The sequence below is a fragment of the Vombatus ursinus genome, unplaced genomic scaffold (assembly GCF_900497805.2).
Source record: "Vombatus ursinus unplaced genomic scaffold, bare-nosed wombat genome assembly UNPS02014775.1, whole genome shotgun sequence".
NCBI lineage: Eukaryota > Metazoa > Chordata > Mammalia > Diprotodontia > Vombatidae > Vombatus > Vombatus ursinus.
This window is the reverse complement of record NW_020954553.1, coordinates 1,840,568-1,849,020: the sequence shown is the minus strand read 5'-3', so window position 1 is coordinate 1,849,020 and position 8,453 is coordinate 1,840,568.

Here is an 8,453-nt window from a genome sequence, read left to right as displayed (position 1 = left end):
GGAGAGGGTGTGAAAGAGAGGGGAGGGGAGGGGAGGGGGAGAGGGAGATGAAGAGAAGAGAGGTAAAGAAAGATACAGAGGGAAGGAGAGAGGGAGAGGGAAAGAGGGAGAAAGGGAGAAGGAAGGAGAGAGAGAGGGAGAGAAAGAGAGAGGGGGAGGGGAGGGAGAGACAGAGAGAGAGAGAGAGAGAAGGAGGGAGGGAGAGGGAAAGAGAAAGCTGAAGGCAGCAAATTGAGGACATTTTTCTTGGAACTCTTACCTCATTGGTATTTTCATCAACTTGGTTTGGGCTGGGCTTTTTGCTCATGTTCAGAGGACCTGACTTTTGATTCTAGTGCTGTACTGGATGGCCCCTGCTTCCTGGCCCCTGGGCTCAGCACTCTATACAGTGCTCTATACATGGCGCCTTGCCTCCTCAGGATCCTTGGACAGGATAGCCTTATCTTTTTCCCAGCTCAGAAGGCTTAAGCCTTACTCATTGATCTCAATTAACTTCAACTCATGAGCCTATTCCAAGGCCCACTTTGTGTAGCATGGGAAGGGGGAGGGGCAGGGGGAGGGATGCAGGGAGGACTGGAGAAAGAATACAGGTGACTGAGGGCAGCTAGGTGACGAAGTGGATAGAGCACTGGCCTTGGAGTCAGGAGGACCTGAGTTCAAATCTGGACTCAGACACTTGACGCTTACTAGCTGTGTGACCCTGGGCAAGTCACTTAACCCCATTGCCTAGCCCCTCAAAAAAACATATGGGTGACTTCAAATGTTGCTTCCAACTTGAATTTTCTAACATCTCTGTCTTAAAAATCCTCCCAGCTCTGATATCCTGTGTTCTAAGGGGCATCCCAGCTCTGACATCCCCTGTTCTAAGGGCCCTTCCTAGCTCTGACATTCTCTGTTCCAACCTTCTCTCCCTTCTTCTCTGACCTTCTGCGCTCTAAGACCCCTTTTAGCTCTGACATCACACACACACACACACACACACACACACACACACACACTACTCTTCCTTGTCCTGGAATGTTCTGTGTCCCAGTGACATATAAATTATAATAGTTGATAATGCAATCAATCTGGATTCAGAAGTGGCTGAATGGCCAGACTTGAAGAGTACTAACATGGCCTAAGGTCTCCAGTGAAGTATCCCCAGGCATCTGTACTCGTCATATAACCTCGTGCTATATAACAGCTTTGTCATTGACTTAGATGAAAACATAGGTGATATACTCACATCAAATTTGCAGATAAGCAGCATCCAAAGGGATCCTGAAAGACTAGAGCACTGAGCTGAATCTAACAAGACAAAATTCAACAGAGATAAATGTAAAGTCTTACACTTAGGTCCAAAAAAATCAACTTCAAGATTGTAAAGTAGGGAAGGATTGGAGAGATAGTAGTCGTTCAGAAAAGGACCTGGGGGTTTAAGTGGACTACACGCTCACCATGAGTCAGTAGTGTGGTGTGGAGACCAAAAAGGTGAGTGAGATCTTGGTCTGCATTAGGAGGGATATCTGGTCTGGGAACAGGAAGGTGACAATCCCACTCTACACTTTCCTCATCTGATGTATTCATTTCTGGGCCCTAAAGTTTAAGAAGGACGCTGATGAGCTGGAGAATGCCCAGAGGAGGGCAACTCGGATGACAAATGGACAACTCACATTGTATGAGGAGAAGAAGAAGGAATTGGGCATGCTTAGCCTGGAGAAAAGAAGATGCAAGGGTAAGTGGGGCGTGATAATGGGGTTCAAGTGTTTGAAGGTCTGTCAAGAGGAATCCATTTGGCCCCAGAGGTCAGAACTATGAGCAATCTGTGCGGTTGCAAAGAGGCCAATGGAGGCTTGATGTCAGGAGAAACTTCCTAATGAGAGCTCTCTAAAAGGGGGGAGGGGAGAAGTTGGCTAGAGAGGTGGAGGTTTCCCCCTCCCTTGAGATCCACAAGCAGAGACCAGAGGACTGACTATATGTCAAGCATGTTCTAATGGGGACTCCTTCGGGGATGGGTTGGACTAAATGGGCCCAGAGGTCCCTTCCGTGTTCTAAGATTCCATGAGTCCATCACTATTCATGACTGGAGGTATTCCTTGGAATAGGAAATGGGGTGAACAAGTCAACAAGCATTTATTAAGTCCCAGACACTGGCTGAATAGACAAATAAATACTAACAGAAGGAAAGACATTCCCTGCCCTCAGGGAGTTTGCACTCTAATGGGAGTTGACCTTAAAGGGAGCTGAAAAGCAAAGTGTTGGAATGGAGCTGAAGGTGGAGGCAGAGCCCAGTGGAGAGTCAAAGGGGCAGCCTAGAGAAGAATGAAGTCCAAGATTGACTTTGGATTCCTTAAAATGGAAGTTCTGGGAGGAGCCAGCCAATCAGAGGGAGAGGCTGCAGCAGCAAAAAAATAAAACAAAACAAAACAGATGAAGGCATTCCCTCTACCCATACAACTTAGAGATACAACATCTGCAGCTTAGAGGCTTCAAGAGTTCCCTGGGGCAGTAAGAGGTTAAATGACTTGCCCAGGGTCTCACAGCCTGTTTCTGAGGCACAATTTTAACCCAGACTCTCCCAAGCCTGAGTCCAGCTCTCTGTCCACCATGCCACACTGCTTTTCTCCACAACTGAAAAGGACTAGGATTCAGAAGAGCTAGATTCTAGTCTTGACAAAGCCACTAACTAATGCTCTGAATGACCGTAGGCGAGTCATGACCTCTCTGAGCCTCAGTTGGCTCATCAATAAAATGGGGACAATCACACCTATTCCTAAGACAGCCCTTCCAAAGCCCCTCTCTCTGACAGCTTTCCACCACCACAAATACCATTCCCCTTTGGGTATATAGACCCTCCTCTGCAAGGTCTTGTAACTACAGAGGGACATGATTCTGTAATTCATCTCAAGAGCCTGACAGGGAAGGCAAGCTGGGGTAGCCCAGAAAGGCAGGGCCAGCTGGTACTGGATAAACCCAGGAAATATTTAAGAGAGTGGCCATTCCACCCACTAATGAGTTACAGATTCTGCCTTGCTGATGTACAAAGGCCTCTCAGGGACAAAAGTTCTGCTGAAGTTTAAAGGGTCAGCAGAATTTTTTAGACATATTTGACTTCTAATAAGGTGAAGGGGGACTGGTATCTCCCATCTGCCTCATTAGCAGACATTACCCAATGTTTTTCGGCGTGTTGCAGGGGGAAAGGGTAATAAAACACCTGGCAGGAACGGAGGGGAGGCCATGAGACTCAGGCACTGGGAAGCCCAGGACTGCACCAAGCTTTGCCTCCCGGCCCCAAAGCTGGCAGGGCCCCAATTCTGAAAACTGAAAAATATTCCATTTAGTTTAACAAGCTTTTAATGAAACCTAGATGGGTAAAATTAGAAGGAACCTTAGGGATCACCTGGTACAGCCCTCTTGTTTTCCAGAATAGGAAACTGAGGTCTACAGAGAAGAAATCAGATTTAGATCTGGAAGGGATTATTTGCTCCAACCCCTTTATTTTACAAAGGAAGAAACTGAGGCTCACAGAGTGAGTCACAGTCCAATTCAGAGAGAGGGAGGGAGGATAAGAAAGAGAGAGGTAGGGAGGGTGGGAAGGAGGAAAGCAGAGGGAGGGAGAGAGAGGAAGAGTGAGGGAGTGACAGGAGGAGAGAGGATGGGAGGGAGGGGGCTGGTGGCTATAAGATAAAGAGGAGGGGAGAAAGTGGGAGATGGGGCAGTGAGGTAGTACAGTGGTTAAAGCACTGGCTTGGAGCCACGAGGTCCTGAGTTCAAATCCACCTTCTAACACTAATAGCAATGTGTCAAGTCAAGAAGACTTGAACTCAAGTATTCTGGCTTCCAGCTCAGTGATCTCTCCCCCTTATCACATTTTCTCTCTATTGAGGACCTCTTAAGTTCTCAGCCCTGTGGGGAACATAATGGAGTATAAATATTGGCCCCCACTCTCAAATTGCAAAGAATTTTACATTAAAATCTCCTTTGATCCTCATAATCACTTTGTGAGGTAGAAACTAATATTAGTCCCATTTTACAGATGAAAAAACTGGGGCTCAGTGGCAAGACTAATTGGGGAGATGAACATTAGAGACCCAAAACATCAGGAGAACCATTTCTTTGTCAGACTCATCTACCAGAGTTCATAGAGTCAAGCTCCAAATGAATGGTGTTCGATAAAGTCCGTGGGCACTCAGGAAGGAGAGGCAGCTCAAAGATGGGCAAACAGCCCAGGCCTGTGAGTCAAAAGCCCTGGATGCAAGACCCCCTGAAAGTCGCTCCCATTCTCTAAGCATCACCTTTCTCATTAGTAAATTAGAGGGAGTCATCCAGTATACAACAGGTGTTGAATAAATGCTTTGTTTAGTTGTTTGGTTAACTAGATAGTCTCTGACATTCTGAGTCTCTGAGTTGCAGTCATACAGGGATGCTTCCCTAAGAGATATGAGTTGGGCCTTGAAGGGTGGGTAAGATTTGGATAAGAAGAAAGAGAGGAGGAGAGTGCTCTAGGTGGCTGGACCAGCATGTGCAAAGGTGCATAGACTGGAACAAATGTGTTTTGTTTTGTTTTGTTTTGGAGGGGGTGGGGATCCAGAGAAGAGTACAGCCTTGATGGAGGAGGAAGAGGAGCAGGAAAGAATAAGCTTTGATGGGGGTGAGGAGAGGAAGGGAAATATATGGCTTGATGAGTACAGAGGAAGTGGGGAACAGGGAGGAATGAAGAAGGAAGAGGAAGAGGAGAAAGGGGAGGGGTAGAAGAAGAGGAAGAGGAGGAAGAGGAGGAAGAAGGAGAAGGAGAAAGAGGGAGAAGAGGAGGAGAAAGCAGAGGAGGAGGTTGAATGGTTGATGGCAGGGGGCATATTTTAGAGGGCACGAAATGCCTACCCCCTGCCCTTTCTTGCCTCTATCTCTGATCCCAAGTCCACCCAAGAAGCTCAGGTTATGGACTCCATGAGGAGAAGCAGACACATCTCTCATCTCCTCTCTCCCTAGGCCTACTCTCTAATTGTTATGGGGGCTTTGGAATGGTCTGAGACCCTCAGGAACCTTGCTCTCCCACCTGCCCAAGCTTCCCGGCTGTCTGTCAGCAGGCCAGAAAGCAGGTGGTGAGTCAGCAATCCATCAGGCCAGCTCTAAGTCAACACTCTGTCTCCTGGGTCCTCTTTCCCGTCCCAGCCTCCAGCTGACCAGTCTCTTGAACTGACTTGGTATTTCCCAGGTCTTTGCTTAGGGAGAAAGGCACAAGGTTCCATTAAATATGAACACATTCAGCTTCCCCATCACATTGTGTCATTTGCATCCATTTTGATGGTTTTTAGAATCACAGTATCTTAAAAATGGAAATGACTTCAGAAATTACCTGGTCCAATTTCCTTTCCTGTGCATGAATCTCTTCTGCAGCATCTCTAGCAGGTGGTGGCCCAGCGCCTCCTTGAACCAATCCAGAGCTGGGAAGCTCAATACTTTTTAATCCAATCTAATCTAATCAGCATTTATTACTAGTATGTACCAGGCACTATGCTAAGCTCGGTATATACAAGTAATAAAAAGACGGTTCCTGTGCTCAAGGAGTTTACAGTCTAGTGGGGGGAGATAACACGTAAAAGGAAGCAGGAATGGAGAAGGGGAAGACCAGGGGGCACCTTGTTCCATGGAGCTGAAGCCCAGCAGAGCTGCAGGTGCAGAGTGGAGTGCTGGAAAGCCCAGTTTCTGCCCCATACACAGAGGCATTGGGTAGAGTTGAGCTGCCTTTAAAGGCAGTTAACTCTAAGGCTGGACAGCTCTGATTGTTAGAGAGACCTTGTGGTGACCTAGACCTAGAGTCCAAAAGACATGGGCTTTGAATCTCTTACTAACTGTATGAATCTGGTCAAACCACCAAGTCTCAGTTTTCTCAGCTGTAAAATGGGGACAACATTAATATCTGCCTGACAGGGTTGTGGTGAGATAATAGATATAAATGAGATAATAGATATAAAGTGCTTTGCAAACCTTGAAATGCTATTATTAGGAGTTCTCAAACTGGGGTCCATGGGTAGATTTCAGAGGGTCTGTAAACTTGGATGCAATAAAATACATTTTTAATTTCACTGACCTTTGATTCCCTTTGTAGTCCTGTGTATTTTATTTTATGCATTTAAAAATGTTATTCTGAAAAGTGGCCCAAAGGCTTCCCCAGCCTGCCAAGGAGGCTACAACACACCAAAAAAAAAAGGTTAAGAAGCCCTGCACTGTAGAAATATGAGCTATCCTCTTAAGCAAAAATTTCCCTCAGTTTGGTGACTTCTATCGTCCAATAACCATCTTTATGGAGACCTTCATCTGGCCCTCTCTCCTCCACCTCCTCCTCATTCCTCCCTCACACACTAGGGCTGGGACCATTCGTGACTCTCAGATTTATTTTTGTGGGGAAACTGCTAGGGCACTTCTCACACCTGGAAGGTGCCTCTTCTCATATGTGCAACAATATGGTAATGGGAAAGCAGGTGCCAACTACACAGCAGGGGTACCAAAAAGGACAGCTGGGGAAAGGGGACAGCGCCTTCTCAAGGAGAGTCATTGGGGCAGCACAATGCACACGCACAGAACACAGACTCTGGGAACAGAGGAGCCTATGACAGGCCTGGGGGGCCATGGTGAGTGCAGTTGATTTGGCTACTGGGCCCCATCTTTGCCTTTCCCAGTCCAGAGTCTAGAAGACTCCCATAAGCTGCTCAAGTTGTGTGTGCCATTCCCAATATCCCAGAATACAGAACATCAGATCTGAAGGAAATCTTAGAATATAGAACATTGGAATGTTGGAACACAAGATCAGAATACTAAATGGGCCCTAAGAACATAGAATGTCAGAACTGAAAGGGGACTTTGAATGTAGAATATCAGAGCTGGAAAATGCCTTAGAATACAGAATGTCAGAACTGGGAGGGCTTTTAAAACACACAATGTCTGAGTTGGGAAGGCCATTAGAACCCAAAATGGCAGAATTTGGAGGGACCTTAAAGTATAGAAGGTCAGACAAGGAAGAGACTTTAGAACATAAAATGTCAGAACAGAAAGAGATCTTAGAACATAGAATGTCAGAGCTGGAAAAGAGCTTAGTGAAGAGTGAAACATAGAATGTCAAAACATCAAATATCAAAGCTGGGAAGAGTCTTAGAAGATAAAATTCTTCTGCTAGTATATGGAAGGTTCAAACTAAAAGAGACTTTATAACATTCACAATTAGAACATTTGAAACATTAGAGAACCTTAGACACCATGTGGTCCAACCCCTCATTACACAGATGAAGAAACTAAAGTCGAGGGAATGGAAATGACTTATGGAAAGTCACACCCTAAGTAAGCATCAGGTCCTCACCAAGGTCCCACGTTCTCTGAGTCCAGAATTTGTCCAATGACCAGCTATGTGAATGGTTGCCACCTGCACTACTATATTGGGGAAACACCCCTCTCTTCAGGCTCTGTCCTGCAGCGAACTGCCAGCACAATTTGGAGTTCTATGCACCTGTAGCTAGGGATGGATGCTCTTCCAGGAACAAGACAAGGGGTCAACCTGCTGAACCTCAGCGACCTGGTTTGGCTCAGAGACTGTGATGAAAATAGGGTCTTGGCTGGTATGTTCTGCCTTAGAGCAGAGGGAAAGTAAAGAGCTGATGACTGACTGCAGCAGCTAAGCTTGGGACACACTCAACATGTGGACTGTGGGTTTCTGGGAAGTCCACAGTCAATCAACAGTCAATCAATAGATATTTATGAAGGCACTGTGCTAAGCACTGGAAATACAACTAGAAAAAAGTCCCCACCTATAATCTTATAATCTAATGGGGAAAAACTCCAGGAGGCTAAATATTGGGAAGGGGAAGCAGGGAGGTTACCTAGCAGCAGTGCATGAGGGAGAAGTGTCCAAAGGAGGGCAGCCAGGTGGGAAATGAAGAGATGGCTGACCTGGGTGCCCCTCTTAAATGGAGGAAGATCTGAGAGGTATTCATTACTCTACCCTCCAATCAGAGAGCAGAGACTACTGATGAGGAGTGAGAATCAAGACTGCTTCCATCATGTGGGATGATTCCTTTCCAGGGGACATGATGGAGAACTCCAAGAGTGGAAGTGAGTCAAGTGATAGAAAGTGTGGAACAGCGGAAAAGGGACTGGATTTAAAATTAGAGAAACTAGGTTTGAATCCCAATTTTGCTGCTTGCTCACTGTGGGACCTGTAGGAACCTTAGATCTTCCTCTGTAAAAGGAGGGGACAGTACTAGAGGAGCTTTGGTGTCTTTACTAGTTCTTAAGCTATGACCTTGTGATGCTCTAATTCCAAAACCACGGCGGTAAACAGCATTACAGAAGCCACAGGGCTAAATTGGTAAGAGAGAAGCAGGATGACATAATGGAAAGATTGCTAGCTTTGGGGCCAAGGACCTGGGTTCAAATCCTGCCTTTGACATTAACTGTGTGACTTTGTGCAAGGGACATTT